The sequence below is a fragment of the Salmo salar genome, chromosome ssa11 (genome assembly GCF_905237065.1).
Source record: "Salmo salar chromosome ssa11, Ssal_v3.1, whole genome shotgun sequence".
Lineage (NCBI taxonomy): Eukaryota > Metazoa > Chordata > Actinopteri > Salmoniformes > Salmonidae > Salmo > Salmo salar.
In genome coordinates this window covers 111076060-111097397 of record NC_059452.1, presented here as the reverse complement: position 1 = coordinate 111097397, position 21338 = coordinate 111076060, and the positions used below count along the sequence as shown (strand labels likewise).

General features: G+C 41.3%; 1 pseudogene; it reads right to left on the bottom strand.

The window, feature by feature from the left end:
• Positions 1–20659, bottom strand: part of LOC123725124 (protein kinase C beta type-like) — a 127392-nt pseudogene extending 106733 nt beyond the window's left edge.
• Positions 20660–21338: the final 679 nt, after the last annotated feature.

The window sequence follows — 21338 nt, the reverse complement described above, 5'->3', positions numbered from 1 at the left end:
TTCAACGCTGTTATACAGTCTATCATCATTCAACACTGTTAGATAGTCTATCATCATTCAACACTGTTAGATAGTCTTCCATCATTCAACACTGTTAGATAGTCTTCATCAATCAACACTGTTAGATAGTCTTCCATCATTCAACGCTGTTATACAGTCTATCATCATTCAACACTGTTAGATAGTCTTCATCATTCAACACTGTTAGATAGTCTATCATCATTCAACACTGTTAGATAGTCTATCATCATTCAACACTGTTAGATAGTCTTCATCATTCAACACTGTTAGATAGTCTATCATCATTCAACACTGTTAGATAGTCTTCCATCATTCAACACTGTTAAACAGTCTATCATCATTCAACACTGTTATAGTCTTCCATCATTCAACACTGTTAGATAGTCTTCCATCATTCAACACTGTTAGATAGTCTATCATCATTCAACACTGTTAGATAGTCTTCCATCATTCAACACTGTTAGATAGTCTTCCATCATTCAACACTGTTAGATAGTCTTCCATCATTCAACACTGTTATACAGTCTTCCATCATTCAACACTGTTATACAGTCTTCCATCATTCAACACTGTTAGATAGTCTATCATCATTCAACACTGTTAGATAGTCTATCATCATTCCACACTGTTAGATAGTCTATCATCATTCAACACTGTTATACAGTCTTCCATCATTCAACACTGTTAGATAGTCTATCATCATTCAACACTGTTAGATAGTCTTCCATCATTCAACACTGTTAGATAGTCTTCCATCATTCAACACTGTTAGATAGTCTATCATCATTCAACACTGTTAGATAGTCTATCATCATTCAACACTGTTAGTTAGTCTTCCATCATTCAACACTGTTAGACAGTCTATCATCATTCAACACTGTTAGATAGTCTATCATCATTCAACACTGTTAGTTAGTCTTCCATCATTCAACACTGTTATACAGTCTATCATCATTCAACACTGTTATACAGTCTTCCATCATTCAACACTGTTAGACAATCTATCATCATTCAACGCTGTTATACAGTCTATCATCATTCAACACTGTTAGATAGTCTATCATCATTCAACACTGTTAGATAGTCTTCCATCATTCAACACTGTTAGATAGTCTTCATCAATCAACACTGTTAGATAGTCTTCCATCATTCAACGCTGTTATACAGTCTATCATCATTCAACACTGTTAGATAGTCTTCATCATTCAACACTGTTAGATAGTCTATCATCATTCAACACTGTTAGATAGTCTTCCATCATTCAACACTGTTAGATAGTCTATCATCATTCAACACTGTTAGATAGTCTATCATCATTCAACACTGTTAGATAGTCTTCATCATTCAACACTGTTAGATAGTCTATCATCATTCAACACTGTTAGATAGTCTTCCATCATTCAACACTGTTAAACAGTCTATCATCATTCAACACTGTTATAGTCTTCCATCATTCAACACTGTTAGATAGTCTTCCATCATTCAACACTGTTAGATAGTCTATCATCATTCAACACTGTTAAACAGTCTATCATCATTCAACACTGTTAGATAGTCTTCCATCATTCAACACTGTTAGATAGTCTTCCATCATTCAACACTGTTAGATAGTCTATCATCATTCAACACTGTTAGACAGTCTATCATCATTCAACACTGTTAGATAGTCTTCCATCATTCAACACTGTTAGATAGTCTTCCATCATTCAACACTGTTAGATAGTCTATCATCATTCAACACTGTTAGATAGTCTTCCATCATTCAACACTGTTACAGTCTTCCATCATTCAACACTGTTAGATAGTCTTCCATCATTCAACACTGTTACAGTCTTCCATCATTCAACACTGTTAAACAGTCTATCATCATTCAACACTGTTACAGTCTTCCATCATTCAACACTGTTAGATAGACTATCATGATTGAACACTGTTAAACAGTCTATCATCACTCAACACTGTTACAGTCTTCCATCATTCAACACTGTTAGATAGTCTTCCTTCATCCAACACTGTTAGACAGTCTATCATCATTCAACACTGTTACAGTCTTCCATCATTCAACACTGTTAGACAGTCTTCCATCATTCAACACTGTTAGATAGTCTTCCATCATTCAACACTGTTAGACAGTCTATCATCATTCAACACTGTTACAGTCTTCCATCATTCAACACTGTTAGACAGTCTTCCATCATTCAACACTGTTAGATAGTCTTCCATCATCCAACACTGTTAGATAGTCTATCATCATTCAACACTGTTAGACAGTCTATCATCATTCAACACTGTTATACAGTCTATCATCATTCAACACTGTTAGACAGTCTTCCATCATTCAACACTGTTATACAGTCTATCATCATTCAACACTGTTAGACAGTCTTCCATCATTCAACACTGTTATACAGTCTATCATCATTCAACACTGTTAGATAGTCTTCCATCATTCACTGTTAGATAGTCTTCCATCATTCAACACTGTTAGATAGTCTTCATCATTCAACACTGTTAGATAGTCTATCATCATTCAACACTGTTAGATAGTCTTCATCATTCAACACTGTTAGATAGTCTATCATCATTCAACACTGTTAGATAGTCTTCCATCATTCAACACTGTTAAACAGTCTATCATCATTCAACACTGTTAGATAGTCTATCATCATTCAACACTGTTAGATAGTCTTCCATCATTCAACACTGTTAAACAGTCTATCATCATTCAACACTGTTATAGTCTACCATCATTCAACACTGTTAAACAGTCTATCATCATTCAACACTGTTAGATAGTCTATCATCATTCAACACTGTTAGACAGTCTATCATCATTCAACACTGTTAGATAGTCTTCCATCATCCAACACTGTTAGATAGTCTATCATCATTCAACACTGTTAGATAGTCTTCCATCATTCAACACTGTTAGATAGTCTATCATCATTCAACACTGTTAGATAGTCTTCCATCATTCAACACTGTTAGATAGTCTTCCATCATCCAACACTGTTAGATAGTCTATCATCATTCAACACTGTTAGATAGTCTTCCATCATTCAACACTGTTAGATAGTCTATCATCATTCAACACTGTTAAACAGTCTATCATCATTCAACAATGTTAGATAGTCTTCCATCATTCAACACTGTTAAATAGTCTTCCATCATTCAACACTGTTAGATAGTCTATCATCATTCAACACTGTTACAGTCTTCCATCATTCAACACTGTTAGACAATCTTCAATCATTCAACACTGTTAGACAGTCTTCCATCATTCAACACTGTTACAGTCTTCCATCATTCAACACTGTTAAACAGTCTATCAACATTCAACACTGTTAGATAGTCTTCCATCATTCAACACTGTTAGATAGTCTATCATCATTGAACACTGTTAAACAGTCTATCATCATTCAACACTGTTACAGTCTTCCATCATTCAACACTGTTAGATAGTCTTCCATCATCCAACACTGTTAGATAGTCTTCCATCATTCAACACTGTTAGATAGTCTATCATCATTCAACACTGTTAGATAGTCTTCCATCATCCAACACTGTTAGATAGTCTATCATCATTCAACACTGTTAGATAGTCTTCCATCATTCAACACTGTTATACAGTGTATCATCATTCAACACTGTTAGATAGTCTTCCATCATTCACTGTTAGATAGTCTTCCATCATTCAACACTGTTAGACAGTCTTCCATCATTCAACACTGTTAAACAGTCTATCATCATTCAACAATGTTACAGTCTTCCATCATTCAACACTGTTAGACAGTCTTCCATCATTCAACACTGTTAGATAGTCTTCCATCATCCAACACTGTTAGATAGTCTATCATCATTCAACACTGTTAGATAGTCTTCCATCATTCAACACTGTTAGATAGTCTTCCATCATTCAACACTGTTATACAGTCTATCATCATTCAACACTGTTAGATAGTCTTCCATCATTCACTGTTAGATAGTCTTCCATCATTCAACACTGTTAGACAGTCTTCCATCATTCAACACTGTTATACAGTCTATCATCATTCAACACTGTTAGATAGTCTTCCATCATTCAACACTGTTATACAGTCTATCATCATTCAACACTGTTAGATAGTCTTCATCATTCAACACTGTTAGATAGTCTATCATCATTCCACACTGTTAGATAGTCTATAATCATTCAACACTGTTATACAGTCTTCCATCATTCAACACTGTTAGATAGTCTATCATCATTCAACACTGTTAGATAGTCTTCCATCATTCAACACTGTTAGATAGTCTTCCATCATTCAACACTGTTAGATAGTCTATCATCATTCAACACTGTTAGATAGTCTATCATCATTCAACACTGTTAGTTACGTCTTCCATCATTCAACACTGTTAGACAGTCTATCATCATTCAACGCTGTTATACAGTCTATCATCATTCAACACTGTTAGATAGTCTATCATCATTCAACACTGTTAGATAGTCTTCCATCATTCAACACTGTTAGATAGTCTTCATCAATCAACACTGTTAGATAGTCTTCCATCATTCAACGCTGTTATACAGTCTATCATCATTCAACACTGTTAGATAGTCTTCATCATTCAACACTGTTAGATAGTCTATCATCATTCAACACTGTTAGATAGTCTATCATCATTCAACACTGTTAGATAGTCTTCATCATTCAACACTGTTAGATAGTCTATCATCATTCAACACTGTTAGATAGTCTTCCATCATTCAACACTGTTAAACAGTCTATCATCATTCAACACTGTTATAGTCTTCCATCATTCAACACTGTTAGATAGTCTTCCATCATTCAACACTGTTAGATAGTCTATCATCATTCAACACTGTTAGATAGTCTTCCATCATTCAACACTGTTAGATAGTCTTCCATCATTCAACACTGTTAGATAGTCTTCCATCATTCAACACTGTTATACAGTCTTCCATCATTCAACACTGTTATACAGTCTTCCATCATTCAACACTGTTAGATAGTCTATCATCATTCAACACTGTTAGATAGTCTATCATCATTCCACACTGTTAGATAGTCTATCATCATTCAACACTGTTATACAGTCTTCCATCATTCAACACTGTTAGATAGTCTATCATCATTCAACACTGTTAGATAGTCTTCCATCATTCAACACTGTTAGATAGTCTTCCATCATTCAACACTGTTAGATAGTCTATCATCATTCAACACTGTTAGATAGTCTATCATCATTCAACACTGTTAGTTAGTCTTCCATCATTCAACACTGTTAGACAGTCTATCATCATTCAACACTGTTAGATAGTCTATCATCATTCAACACTGTTAGTTAGTCTTCCATCATTCAACACTGTTATACAGTCTATCATCATTCAACACTGTTATACAGTCTTCCATCATTCAACACTGTTAGACAATCTATCATCATTCAACGCTGTTATACAGTCTATCATCATTCAACACTGTTAGATAGTCTATCATCATTCAACACTGTTAGATAGTCTTCCATCATTCAACACTGTTAGATAGTCTTCATCAATCAACACTGTTAGATAGTCTTCCATCATTCAACGCTGTTATACAGTCTATCATCATTCAACACTGTTAGATAGTCTTCATCATTCAACACTGTTAGATAGTCTATCATCATTCAACACTGTTAGATAGTCTTCCATCATTCAACACTGTTAGATAGTCTATCATCATTCAACACTGTTAGATAGTCTATCATCATTCAACACTGTTAGATAGTCTTCATCATTCAACACTGTTAGATAGTCTATCATCATTCAACACTGTTAGATAGTCTTCCATCATTCAACACTGTTAAACAGTCTATCATCATTCAACACTGTTATAGTCTTCCATCATTCAACACTGTTAGATAGTCTTCCATCATTCAACACTGTTAGATAGTCTATCATCATTCAACACTGTTAAACAGTCTATCATCATTCAACACTGTTAGATAGTCTTCCATCATTCAACACTGTTAGATAGTCTTCCATCATTCAACACTGTTAGATAGTCTATCATCATTCAACACTGTTAGACAGTCTATCATCATTCAACACTGTTAGATAGTCTTCCATCATTCAACACTGTTAGATAGTCTTCCATCATTCAACACTGTTAGATAGTCTATCATCATTCAACACTGTTAGATAGTCTTCCATCATTCAACACTGTTACAGTCTTCCATCATTCAACACTGTTAGATAGTCTTCCATCATTCAACACTGTTACAGTCTTCCATCATTCAACACTGTTAAACAGTCTATCATCATTCAACACTGTTACAGTCTTCCATCATTCAACACTGTTAGATAGACTATCATGATTGAACACTGTTAAACAGTCTATCATCACTCAACACTGTTACAGTCTTCCATCATTCAACACTGTTAGATAGTCTTCCTTCATCCAACACTGTTAGACAGTCTATCATCATTCAACACTGTTACAGTCTTCCATCATTCAACACTGTTAGACAGTCTTCCATCATTCAACACTGTTAGATAGTCTTCCATCATTCAACACTGTTAGACAGTCTATCATCATTCAACACTGTTACAGTCTTCCATCATTCAACACTGTTAGACAGTCTTCCATCATTCAACACTGTTAGATAGTCTTCCATCATCCAACACTGTTAGATAGTCTATCATCATTCAACACTGTTAGACAGTCTATCATCATTCAACACTGTTATACAGTCTATCATCATTCAACACTGTTAGACAGTCTTCCATCATTCAACACTGTTATACAGTCTATCATCATTCAACACTGTTAGACAGTCTTCCATCATTCAACACTGTTATACAGTCTATCATCATTCAACACTGTTAGATAGTCTTCCATCATTCACTGTTAGATAGTCTTCCATCATTCAACACTGTTAGATAGTCTTCATCATTCAACACTGTTAGATAGTCTATCATCATTCAACACTGTTAGATAGTCTTCATCATTCAACACTGTTAGATAGTCTATCATCATTCAACACTGTTAGATAGTCTTCCATCATTCAACACTGTTAAACAGTCTATCATCATTCAACACTGTTAGATAGTCTATCATCATTCAACACTGTTAGATAGTCTTCCATCATTCAACACTGTTAAACAGTCTATCATCATTCAACACTGTTATAGTCTACCATAATTCAACACTGTTAAACAGTCTATCATCATTCAACACTGTTAGATAGTCTATCATCATTCAACACTGTTAGACAGTCTATCATCATTCAACACTGTTAGATAGTCTTCCATCATCCAACACTGTTAGATAGTCTATCATCATTCAACACTGTTAGATAGTCTTCCATCATTCAACACTGTTAGATAGTCTATCATCATTCAACACTGTTAGATAGTCTTCCATCATTCAACACTGTTAGATAGTCTTCCATCATCCAACACTGTTAGATAGTCTATCATCATTCAACACTGTTAGATAGTCTTCCATCATTCAACACTGTTAGATAGTCTATCATCATTCAACACTGTTAAACAGTCTATCATCATTCAACAATGTTAGATAGTCTTCCATCATTCAACACTGTTAAACAGTCTTCCATCATTCAACACTGTTAGATAGTCTATCATCATTCAACACTGTTACAGTCTTCCATCATTCAACACTGTTAGACAATCTTCAATCATTCAACACTGTTAGACAGTCTTCCATCATTCAACACTGTTACAGTCTTCCATCATTCAACACTGTTAAACAGTCTATCAACATTCAACACTGTTAGATAGTCTTCCATCATTCAACACTGTTAGATAGTCTATCATCATTGAACACTGTTAAACAGTCTATCATCATTCAACACTGTTACAGTCTTCCATCATTCAACACTGTTAGATAGTCTTCCATCATCCAACACTGTTAGATAGTCTTTCATCATTCAACACTGTTAGATGTCTATCATCATTCAACACTGTTAGAAGTCTTCCATCATCCAACACTGTTAGATAGTCTATCATCATTCAACACTGTTAGATAGTCTTCCATCATTCAACACTGTTATACAGTCTATCATCATTCAACACTGTTAGATAGTCTTCCATCATTCACTGTTAGATAGTCTTCCATCATTCAACACTGTTAGACAGTCTTCCATCATTCAACACTGTTAAACAGTCTCAGTTACAGTCTTCCATCATTCAACACTGTTAGACAGTCTTCCATCATCCAACACTGTTAGATAGTCTATCATCATTCAACACTGTTAGATAGTCTTCCATCATTCAACACTGTTAGATAGTCTTCCATCATTCAACACTGTTATACAGTCTATCATCATTCAACACTGTTAGATAGTCTTCCATCATTCACTGTTAGATAGTCTTCCATCATTCAACACTGTTAGACAGTCTTCCATCATTCAACACTGTTATACAGTCTATCATCATTCAACACTGTTAGATAGTCTTCCATCATTCAACACTGTTATACAGTCTATCATCATTCAACACTGTTAGATAGTCTTCATCATTCAACACTGTTAGATAGTCTATCATCATTCAACACTGTTAAATAGTCTTCCATCATTCAACACTGTTAAACAGTCTATCATCATTCAACACTGTTATAGTCTTCCATCATTCAACACTGTTAAACAGTCTATCATCATTCAACACTGTTAGATAGTCTTCCATCATTCAACACTGTTAGATAGTCTATCATCATTCAACACTGTTAAACAGTCTATCATCATTCAACACTGTTAGATAGTCTTCCATCATTCAACACTGTTAGATAGTCTTCCATCATTCAACACTGTTAGATAGTCTATCATCATTCAACACTGTTAAACAGTCTATCATCATTCAACACTGTTAGATAGTCTTCCATCATTCAACACTGTTAGATAGTCTTCCATCATTCAACACTGTTAGATAGTCTATCATCATTCAACACTGTTAGACAGTCTTCCATCATTCAACACTGTTACAGTCTTTCATCATTCAACACTGTTAGACAGTCTTCCATCATTCAACACTGTTACAGTCTTCCATCATTCAACACTGTTAGACAGTCTTCCATCATTCAACACTGTTACAGTCTTCCATCATTCAACACTGTTAGATAGTCTATCATCATTCAACACTGTTATACAGTCTTCCATCATTCAACACTGTTACAGTCTTCCATCATTCAACACTGTTAAACAGTCTATCATCATTCAACACTGTTACAGTCTTCCATCATTCAACACTGTTAGACAATCTTCAATCATTCAACACTGTTAGACAGTCTTCCATCATTCAACACTGTTACAGTCTTCCATCATTCAACACTGTTAAACAGTCTATCATCATTCAACACTGTTAGATAGTCTTCCATCATTCAACACTGTTAGATAGTCTATCATCATTGAACACTGTTAAACAGTCTATCATCATTCAACACTGTTACAGTCTTCCATCATTCAACACTGTTAGATAGTCTTCCATCATCCAACACTGTTAGACAGTCTTCCATCATTCAACACTGTTAGATAGTCTTCCATCATTCAACACTGTTAGACAGTCTATCATCATTCAACACTGTTACAGTCTTCCATCATTCAACACTGTTAGACAGTCTTCCATCATTCAACACTGTTAGACAGTCTTCCATCATCCAACACTGTTAGATAGTCTATCATCATTCAACACTGTTAGATAGTCTATCATCATTCAACACTGTTAGACAGTCTTCCATCATTCAACACTGTTAGACAGTCTTTCATCATTCAACACTGTTAGACAGTCTATCATCATTCAACACTGTTAGACAGTCTTCCATCATTCAACACTAATATTTATACCATCAGTGTCTGTCTGGACCCAACCAATACCTGGATATAACTAGAGATGAAACACAGTCTGGTGTGTGTGTGTGTGTGTGTGTGTGTGTGTGTGTGTGTGTGTGTGTGTGTGTGTGTGTGTGTGTGTGTGTGTGTGTGTGTGTGTGTGTGTGTGTGTGTGTGTGTGTGTGTGTGTGTGTGTGTGTGTGTGTGTACTGTGTTGTGTGTACTGTGTACTTTGTAAATATGGCCACAGCAAACAGCAGTCAATATAATTAGCGAATAGCGCGCTAGCCAGAGGGCCTTTAGCTACATTAGCATTGACTGGTTCTTACCAACATTGACAAAGTGCCTCCCAAATGGAAACCCTATCACCTATACAGTGGACTGATGTGGACCAGGGCCCATAGTGTAACATTTAGGGGACCAGGGCCCATAGTGTAACATTTAGGGGACCAGGGCCCACAGTGTAACATTTAGGGGACCAGGGCCTATAGTGTAACATTTAGGGGACCAGGGCCCATAGTGTAACATTTAGGGGACCAGGGCCCATAGTGTAACATTTAGGGGACCAGGGCCCATAGTGTAACATTTAAGGGACCAGGGCCCACAGTGTAACATTTAGGCGACCAGGGCCTATAGTGTAACATTTAGGGGACCAGGGCCCATAGTGTAACATTTAGGGGACCAGGGCCCATAGTGTAACATTTAGGGGACCAGGGCCCATAGTGTAACATTTAGGGGACCAGGGCCCATAGTGTAACATTTAGGGGACCAGGGCCCATAGTGTAACATTTAGGGGACCAGGGCCCACAGTGTAACATTTAGGCGACCAGGGCCCATAGTGTAACATTTAGGGGACCAGGGCCCATAGTGTAACATTTAGGGGACCAGGGCCCATAGTGTAACATTTAGGGCACCAGGGCCCATTGTATAACATTTAGGGGACCAGGGCCCATAGTGTAACATTTAGGGCACCAGGCCCCATAGTGTAACATTTAGGGGACCAGGGCCCACAGTGTAACATTTAGGGGACCAGGGCCCATAGTGTAACATTTAGGGGACCAGGGCCCATTGTATAACATTTAGGGGACCAGGGCCCATAGTGTAACATTTAGGGCACCAGGCCCCATAGTGTAACATTTAGGGGACCAGGGCCCATAGTGTAACATTTAGTTAGACAGACACACCTGTTAGATAGACACACCAGGTGTGTGTGTGTGTGTGTGTGTGTGTGTGTGTGTGTGTGTGTGTGTGTGTGTGTTGTCTGATGGAATATGACCTATATAGGACTAGCAGAGTGAATCAGGACGAGACGGTCCCTACTGAGATATACAATTAACCTAGTTACATACACACACACACACACACACACACACACACACACACACACACACACACACACACACACACACTCTAAACACACCTTACACACCGTCGCCTGGCAGTAGAGTGTTATTCCACTGTTTAATACCTGGCAGTAGAGTGTTATTCCACTGTTTAATACCGTGACCTGGCAGTAGAGTGTTATTCCACTGTTTAATACCGTCGCCTGGCAGTAGAGTGTTATTCCACTGTTTAATACCGTCTGGCAGTAGAGTGTTATTCCACTGTTTAATACCGTCACCTGGCAGTAGAGTGTTATTCCACTGTTTAACTACCTGGCAGTAGAGTGTTATTCCACTGTTTAATACCCTGGCAGTAGAGTGTTATTCCACTGTTTAATACCGTCGCCTGGCAGTAGAGTGTTATTCCACTGTTTAATACCGTCGCCTGGCAGTAGAGTGTTATTCCACTGTTTAATACTGTCGCCTGGCAGTAGAGTGTTATTCCACTGTTTAATACCGTCACCTGGCAGTAGAGTGTTATTCCACTGTTTAATACCTGGCAGTAGAGTGTTATTCCACTGTTTAATACCGTCACCTGGCAGTAGAGTGTTATTCCACTGTTTAATACCCTCACCTGGCAGTAGAGTGTTATTCCACTGTTTAATACCGTCACCTGGCAGTAGAGTGTTATTCCACTGTTTAATACCTGGCAGTAGAGTGTTATTCCACTGTTTAATACCGTCGCCTGGCAGTAGAGTGTTATTCCACTGTTTAATACCCTCACCTGGCAGTAGAGTGTTATAGAGATAGCCTGGCTATAAGACTGGCAGTCCTACTGATACATCTATAGAGATAGCCTGGCTATAAGACTGGCAGTCCTACTGATACATCTATAGAGATAGCCTGGCTATAAGACTGGCAGTCCTACTGATACATCTATAGAGATAGCCTGGCTATAAGACAGGCAGTCCTACTGATACATCTATAGAGATAGCCTGGCTATAAGACTGGCAGTCCTACTGATACATCTATAGAGATAGCCTGGCTATAAGACTGGCAGTCCTACCATCTATAGAGATAGCCTTGCTATAAGACTGGCAGTCCTACTGATACATCTATAGAGATAGCCTTGCTATAAGACTGGCAGTCCTACTGATACATCTATAGAGATAGCCTGGCTATAAGACTGGCAGTCCTACTGATCATCTATAGAGATAGCCTTGCTATAAGACTGGCAGTCCTACTGATACATCTATAGAGATAGCCTTGCTATAAGACTGGCAGTCCTACTGATACATCTATAGAGATAGCCTGGCTATAAGACTGGCAGTCCTACTGATACATCTATAGAGATAGCCTGGCTATAAGACTGGCAGTCCTACTGATACATCTATAGAGATAGCCTTGCTATAAGACTGGCAGTCCTACTGATACATCTATAGAGATAGCCTGGCTATAAGACTGGCAGTCCTACTGATACATCTATAGAGATAGCTGGCTTAAGACTGGCATTCCTACTGATACATCTATAGAGATAGCCTTGCTATAAGACTGGCAGTCCTACTGATACATCTATAGAGATAGCCTGGCTATAAGACTGGCATTCCTACTGATACATCTATAGAGATAGCCTGGCTATAAGACTGGCAGTCCTACTGATACATCTATAGAGATAGCCTGGCTATAAGACTGGCAGTCCTACTGATACATCTATAGAGATAGCCTGGCTATAAGACTGGCAGTCCTACATCTATAGAGATAGCCTTGCTATAAGACTGGCAGTGCATGTGTGTCGTTCCACCTTTTATTTACACTGTGAAACTACGCAATACATAAATATACTTAATGACGAAACAACAAACGTGACGCGGTAAACATACACTGACTCAAAGATAATCTCCCACAAAACCCAGGTGGGAAAAAACCCGACTTAAGTATGATCTCCAATTAGAGACAACGAGGACCAGCTGCCTCTAATTGGAGATCATCCCAAACAAAACCCCAACATAGAAATAGAAAACTAGAACCTGAACATATAAATAGAAAACATAGAAGAAAAAAACCTGTCACGCCCTGACCTACTCTACCACAGAAACTAACATCTATGGTCAGGAAGTGACAGACAGACCTTCTCGATCTCTCTCCCTCCCATCCCTCCCTCTCTCTCCCTCTCTCCCTCTCTCTCCCTCTCTCTCTATCCCTCCATCTCTCTCTCTATCCCTCCATCTCTCTCCCTATCCCTCCATCTCTCTCCATTCTACCCTCTCTCTCCCTCCCTCCGTCTCTCTCCCTATCCCCCCATCTCTCTCCATTCTACCCTCTCTCTCCATCCCTCCATCTCTCTCCATTCTACCCTGTCTCTCCATCCCTCCCTCTCTCTCTATCCCTCCGTCTCTCTCCATCCCTCCCTCTCCATCCCTCCCCATCCCTCCATCTCTCTCCATTCTACCCTGTCTCTCTATCTCTCAGTCTCTCTCTATCCCTCCGTCTCTATCTCTCAGTCTCTCTCTATCCCTCCGTCTCTATCTCTCAGTCTCTCTCTATCCCTCCATCTCCATCCCTCAGTCTCTCTCTATCCCTCCATCTCTCAGTCTCTCTCCCTCCCTCCGTCTCTCTCCCTATCCCCCCATCTCTCTCCATTCTACCCTCTCTCTCCATCCCTCCATCTCTCTCCATTCTACCCTGTCTCTCCATCCCTCCCTCTCTCTCTATCTCTCAGTCTCTATCTCTCAGTCTCTCTCTCTATCCCTCCGTCTCTCTCTCTATCCCTCTCTCTCTATCTCTCAGTCTCTCTCTATCCCTCCGTCTCTCCATTCTACCCTGTCTCTCTATCTCTCAGTCTCTCTCTATCCTATGTAGTAGTTCCCCATGGAACACTTCTGCTAAAAATAAATAGGTCCATCAAGGCCCACACCTTCAAACACACACTGCTAACACACACACACACACACACACACACACACACACACACACACACACACACACACACACACACACACACACACACACACACACACACACACACACACACACACACACACACACACACACACTGCTAACACACACACACACACACACACACACACTGCTAACACACACACACACTGCTAACACACTGCTAACACACACACACACACACACACACACACACACACTGCTAACACACACACACACACTGCTAACACACACACACACACACACACACACACACACACACACACACACACACACACACAGAGGCAGACACACAGAGCTACGACTCACCGAGAAGGAGAGGGATGGGGAGAGAGGGAGTGGGAGGAGAGAGGGATGGGGAGAGAGGGATGGGGAGAGAGGGATGGGGAGAGAGGGAGTGGGAGGAGAGAGGGAGTGGGAGGAGAGGGATGGGGAGAGAGGGAGTGGGAGGAGAGAGGGAGTGGGAGGAGAGGGATGGGGAGAGAGGGAGTGGGAGGAGAGAGGGAGTGGGAGGAGAGGGGGGGGAGAGAGGGATGGGGAGAGAGGGAGTGGGAGGAGAGAGGGAGCTGAGGGGAAGAGTCTTAGTGGTTCAAAACTTCTTCCATTTCAGAATAATGGAGGCCACTGTGTTCTTGGGGACCTTCAATGCTGCAGAAATGTTTTGGTACCCTTCCCCAGATCTGTGCCTCGACACAATCCTGTCTCAGAGCTCTATGGACAATTCCTTCGACCTCATGGCTTTGTTTTTGCTCTGACATGCACTGCCAACTGTAGGACCTTATATAGACAGGTGTGTGCCTTTTCCAAATCATGTCCAATCAATTGAATTTACCACAGGTGGACTCCAATCAAGTTGTAGAAACATCTCAAGGACGATCAATGGAAACAGGATGCACCTGAGTTCAATTTCAAGTCTCATAGCAAAAGGTCTGAATACTTATGGAAATGTGATTTATATTTTCAATAAATTGGAAAGAAATTCTAAAAACCTGTTTTCGCTTTGTCATTATGGGGTATTGTGATGTCATTATGGGTTATTGTGATGTCATTATGGGGTATTGTGATGTCATTATGGGGTATTGTGATGTCATTATGGATTATTGTGATGTCATTATTTGGGTATTGTGATGTCATTATGGGGTATTGTGATGTCATTATGGGGTATTGTGATGTCATTATGGATTATTGTGATGTCATTATTTGGGTATTGTGATGTCATTATGGTGTATTGGTTGTAGATTACTGAGGATTTAAAAAAAATTATATATTTTAGAGTAAGGCTGTAACGTAACAAAATGTGGAAAAAAGTCAAGGGGTCTGAATACTTTCTGAGCCACTGTAGGTCACTCGTTTTTGCCCGTTCTAACATTCAATGGAACAGTAACTGAATGCCTCGATGCCTGTCTGCCTGCTTTATATAACAAGCTACGACCACGTGACTCTCTGTCTGGAGGAGCGATCCATTGTGGTGAAAGGGACGGTGTACCTAATAAACTATCCAGTGAGTACAGCTCACTATCTGTACTAATGACATCAAATCAAATCAAATGTATTTATAAAGCCCTTCTTACATCAGCTGATGTCTCAAAGTGCTGTACAGAAACCCAGCCTAAAACCCCCCCAAACAGCAAGCAATGCAGGTGTAGAAGCACGGTGGCTAGGAAAAACTCCCTAGAAAGGCCAGAACCTAGGAAGAAACCTAGAGAGGAACCAGGCTATGAGGGGTGGCCAGTCCTCTTCTGGCTGTACTGGGTAGAGAGGAACCAGGCTATGAGGGGTGGCCAGTCCTCTTCTGGCTGTACTGGGTAGAGAGGAACCAGGCTATGAGGGGTGGCCAGTCCTCTTCTGGCTGTACTGGGTAGAGAGGAACCAGGCTATGAAGGGTGGCCAGTCCTCTTCTGGCTGTGCCGGGTGGAGAGGAACCAGGCTATGAGGGGGGGCCAGTCCTCTTCTGGCTGTGCCGGGTGGAGAGAAACCAGGCTATGAGGGGTGGCCAGTCCTCTTCTGGCTGTGCCGGGTGGAGATTATAACAGAACATGGCCAAGATGTTCAAATGTTCATAGATGACCAGCAGGGTCAGATAATAATAATCACAGTAGTTGTCGAGGGTTCAACAGGTCAGCACCTCAGGAGTAAATGTCTGTTGGCTTTTTCATAGCCGATCATTGAGAGTATCTCTACCGCTCCTGCTGTCTCTGGAGAGTTGAAAACAGCAGGTCTGTTTTTTCACTTATCTTTATCAAGGGTGCCAATAATTCTGGAGCTGACAGAAAGTATTCACACCCCTTGACTTTTTCCACATTTCGCTGTGTTACAAGAAGACATTTAAAAATTGGATTAAATTGAGATTGTGTGTCACTGGCCTACATACAATATCCCATAACGTCAAAAGTGGATTATTTTTGTTTTTTGTTTTATCGAAATGTTTACAAATTAATTGGTTTATATGACTAGTCATGTGACACTTGTGGGGTTCGTAGAGCAAAAAAAAAACGGAGAACGCCATCGAAATAATTTGTAGACTAAAACCCAACATGGACACTACAGATGTCTGACCCCCACTAAAACCCAACATGGACACTACAGATGTCTGACCCCCACTAAAACCCAACATGGACACTACAGATGTCTGACCCCCACTAAAACCCAACATGGACACTACAGATGTCTGACCCCCACTAAAACCCAACATGGACACTACAGATGTCTGACCCCCACTAAAACCCAACATGGACACTACAGATGTCTGACCCCCACTAAAACCCAACATGGACACTACAGATGTGGACACTACAGATGTCTGACCCCCACTAAAACCCAACATGGACACTACAGATGTCTGACCCCCACTAAAACCCAACATGGACACTACAGATGTCTGACCCCCACTAAAACCCAACATGGACACTACAGATGTCTGACCCCCACTAAAACCCAACATGGACACTACAGATGTCTCATGGTCTGACCCCCACTAAAACCCAACATGGACACTACAGATGTCTGACCCCCACTAAAACCCAACATGGACACTACAGATGTCTGACCCCCCACTAAAACCCAACATGGACACTACAGATGTCTGACCCCCACTAAAACCCAACATGGACACTACAGATGTCTGACCCCCACTAAAACCCAACATGGACACTACAGATGTCTCATGGTCTGACCCCCACTAAAACCCAACATGGACACTACAGATGTCTGACCCCCACTAAAACCCAACATGGACACTACAGATGTCTGACCCCCACTAAAACCCAACATGGACACTACAGATGTCTGACCCCCACTAAAACCCAACATGGACACTACAGATGTCTGACCCCCACTAAAACCCAACATGGACACTACAGATGTCTGACCCCCACTAAAACCCAACATGGACACTACTGATGTCTCACGGTCTGACCCCCCAAAATACTGATGTAAAACATTACAGAAAAACATGTTTTTTTTCTTCAGTTTGTTATTATGGGGTATTGTGATTGTCATTATGGGGTATTGTGATGTCATTATGGGGTACTGTGATGTCATTATGGGGTATTGTGATGTCATTATGGGGTATTGTGATGTCATTATGGGGTATTGTGTGTAGATGGGTGAGAAAATAAAATATATTAAATATTTTTTTTTAATTCAGGCTGTAATTATTACAACAACATGTGGAATAAGTACAGGGGGTATGAATACTATGTGAAGGTTCTGTAGATACACTATAAACACAGCTAGAACCCATAGAAAACACAGACAGTGGTTTACTGGTAAACATCACACACTCCATTTATCTTCTAATCTCCCTAATGCATGCTCACACACACACACACACACACACACACACACACACACACACACACACACACACACACACACACACACACACACACACACACACACATCCTGCGGAATGTTGCGTAATATAAACTCCTACATGTGTAATGTCCTAAGTGATATAAAGTCCAAGCTGAACTACGGACAAACAACACATGAGCTGTGTGTGGAGAGACAAATAAACCCAAATCAGTCAGCTACAATAGTCAGCTACAATAGTCAGCTACAACAGTCAGCTACAACAGTCAGCTACAACAGTCGGCTACAATAGTCGGCTACAATAGTCGGCTACAATAGTCGGCTACAATAGTCGGCTACAACAGTCGGCTACAACAGTCGGCTACAATAGTCGGCTACAATAGTCAGCTACAACAGTCAGCTACAATAGTCAGCTACAATAGTCAGCTACAATAGTCAGCTACATTAGTCGGCTACAATAGTCGGCTACAATAGTCGGCTACAATAGTCGGCTACAATAGTCGGCTACAATAGTCGGCTACAATAGTCAGCTACAATAGTCAGCTACAACAGTCAGCTACAACAGTCAGCTACAATAGTCAGCTACAATAGTCAGCTACAATAGTCAGCTACATTAGTCGGCTACAACAGTCAGCTACAATAGTCAGCTACAACAGTCAGCTACAATAGTCGGCTACAACAGTCGACTACATAATCCAAAACATATTCAATAAAATAATACTATCATTATCGGGGCGGCAGGTAGCCTAGTGGTTAGAGTGGAGGGGCGGCAGGTAGCCTAGTGGTTAGAGTGGAGGGACGGCAGCTAGCCTAGTGGTTAGAGTGGAGGGGCGGCAGGTAGCCTAGTGGTTAGAGTGGAGGGGAGGCAGGTAGCCTAGTGGTTAGAGTGGAGGGGAGGCAGGTAGCCTAGTGGTTAGAGTGGAGGGGCGGCAGGTAGCCTAGTGGTTAGAGTGGAGGGACGGCAGGTAGCCTAGTGGTTAGAGTGGAGGGACGGCAGGTAGCCTAGTGGTTAGAGTGGAGGGACGGCAGGTAGCCTAGTGGTTAGAGTGTAGAGGCGGCAGGTAGCCTAGTGGTTAGAGTGGAGGGACGGCAGGTAGCCTAGTGGTTAGAGTGGAGGGACGGCAGGTAGCCTAGTGGTTAGAGTGGAGGGGAGGCAGGTAGCCTAGTGGTTAGAGTGGAGGGGCTGCAGGTAGCCTAGTGGTTAGAGTGGAGGGGCGGCAGGTAGCCTAGTGGTTAGAGTGGAGGGGCGGCAGGTAGCCTAGTGGTTAGAGTGGAGGGACGGCAGGTAGCCTAGTGGTTAGAGTGGAGGGGCGGCAGGTAGCCTAGTGGTTAGAGTGTAGAGGCGGCAGGTAGCCTAGTGGTTAGAGTGTAGAGGCGGCAGGTAGCCTAGTGGTTAGAGTGTAGAGGCGGCAGGTAGCCTAGTGGTTAGAGTGGAGGGACGGCAGGTAGCCTAGTGGTTAGAGTGGAGGGGAGGCAGGTAGCCTAGTGGTTAGAGTGGAGGGGCTGCAGGTAGCCTAGTGGTTAGAGTGTAGGGGCGGCAGGTAGCCTAGTGGTTAGAGTGGAGGGGCGGCAGGTAGCCTAGTGGTTAGAGTGGAGGGACGGCAGGTAGCCTAGTGGTTAGAGTGGGGGGACGGCAGGTAGCCTAGTGGTTAGAGTGGAGGGGGCAGGTAGCCTAGTGGTTAGAGGGGGGGGGCAGGTAGCCTAGTGGTTAGAGGGGGGGGGGGGGCAGGTAGCCTAGTGGTTAGTTAGAGTGTTGGACTAGTAACTGAAAGGTTGCTGGATTGAATCCCTGAGCTGACAAGGTAAAAAAAATCTGTTATTCTGTCCCTGAACAAGGCAGTTAACCCACTGTTCCCCGATAGGCCGTCATTGTAAATAAGAATTTGTTCTTAACTGACTTGTTAAATTGAAAATAAAAATGTTTTAAAAACTGACTTTAACAATAAAACACGGCCATCAGTCCTCCTCCGATTAAACCTTCAACACACCGACATCAACAATGGATAACGAGTTAGAACCAACGTGATGTCCATCTCATCTCTAAGTCAACACACACACACACACACACACACACACACACACACACACACACACACACACAATCTGCTAAATGTGAATGTATGTGTGACCTAGTGGAGAGAGGAAATCTCTTTCTCCCTGAGCTGTGAAGGGATTCTCTCTCTACTCCAGACACACAGGTGGCTGAGAGGCTCAACCCAGGACAACCAATAGGGGGGTCACACACTCACGCCGACACACACGGAGAGGGGAGAGAGAGAGAGAGAGAGAGAGAGAGAGACAGAGAGAGGAACAAAGAGAGAGAGGGGAACAGAGAGAGAGAGAGAGACAGAGAGAGAGAGAGAGAGAGGAACAGAGAAACAGCGAGAGAGAGAGAGAGACAGAGAGAGAGAGGAACAGACAGAGAGAGAGAGGAACAGCGAGAAAGGAGAGAAGTAAGAGTGTCATAGTTCTCCTCCATGCTGAGAGCAGAAAGGTTCCAGAATCAGAAGCCTGGGGCAGATAGTGGTGTGTGTGTGTGTGGGTGGGTGAGTGTGTGAGTGTGTGTGTGGGTGGGTGAGTGTGAGTGGGTGAGTGAGTGTGTGTGTGTGTGTGTGTGGGTACAAGAAATCGATTCTCATGGTAGTGGAGAGACACCTACCTTGACACTGGAATCCCTGCTTGCCAAATCCCCTACAGAACAAATACAGAGAAAGCATTAGTCAAAAACACACACACACACACACACACACACACACACACACACACACACACACACACACACACACACACACACACACACACACAACTTGGATAACTGTGACAACAAACGAAGACAGATGGATGGATGTTGCGTAACTAAAACGAGCATCAACACTCAGCACCCGGGACTCTCTGTTTCCTGGTTTTATTTTAACAGGAAACAATCCCACCACCCTAAAACACACAACAGCCATTATTGGACAAAATAAACTGGTTTCTCGAGTTTACAGATAGATCATTTATAAACAGGTAATATGACGGGTAGATTGAAGTTCAAGGCAAAAGCGCGTCTCAGAGAATATCGCCTCATTTTAGAGGATGAATCCTCTCATGTCGACACGTAGCCTATAAATTCATGACTATTTATCTCTAACTACAGAACATATGGTGATTTATATAGACATAATCATCATTTCATTTATTTAACCAGGCAAGTCAGTTAAGAACAAATTCTGATTTACAATAACGGCCTACCAGGGAACAGTGGGTTAACTGCCTTGTTCAGGGGGCAGAACGACAGATTTTTACCTTGTCAGCTCAGGGATTCAATCTAGCAACCTTTCGGTTACTAGTCCAACGCTCTAACCACTAGGATACCTGCCTCCCCTCCACTCTAACCACTAGGCTACCTGCCGC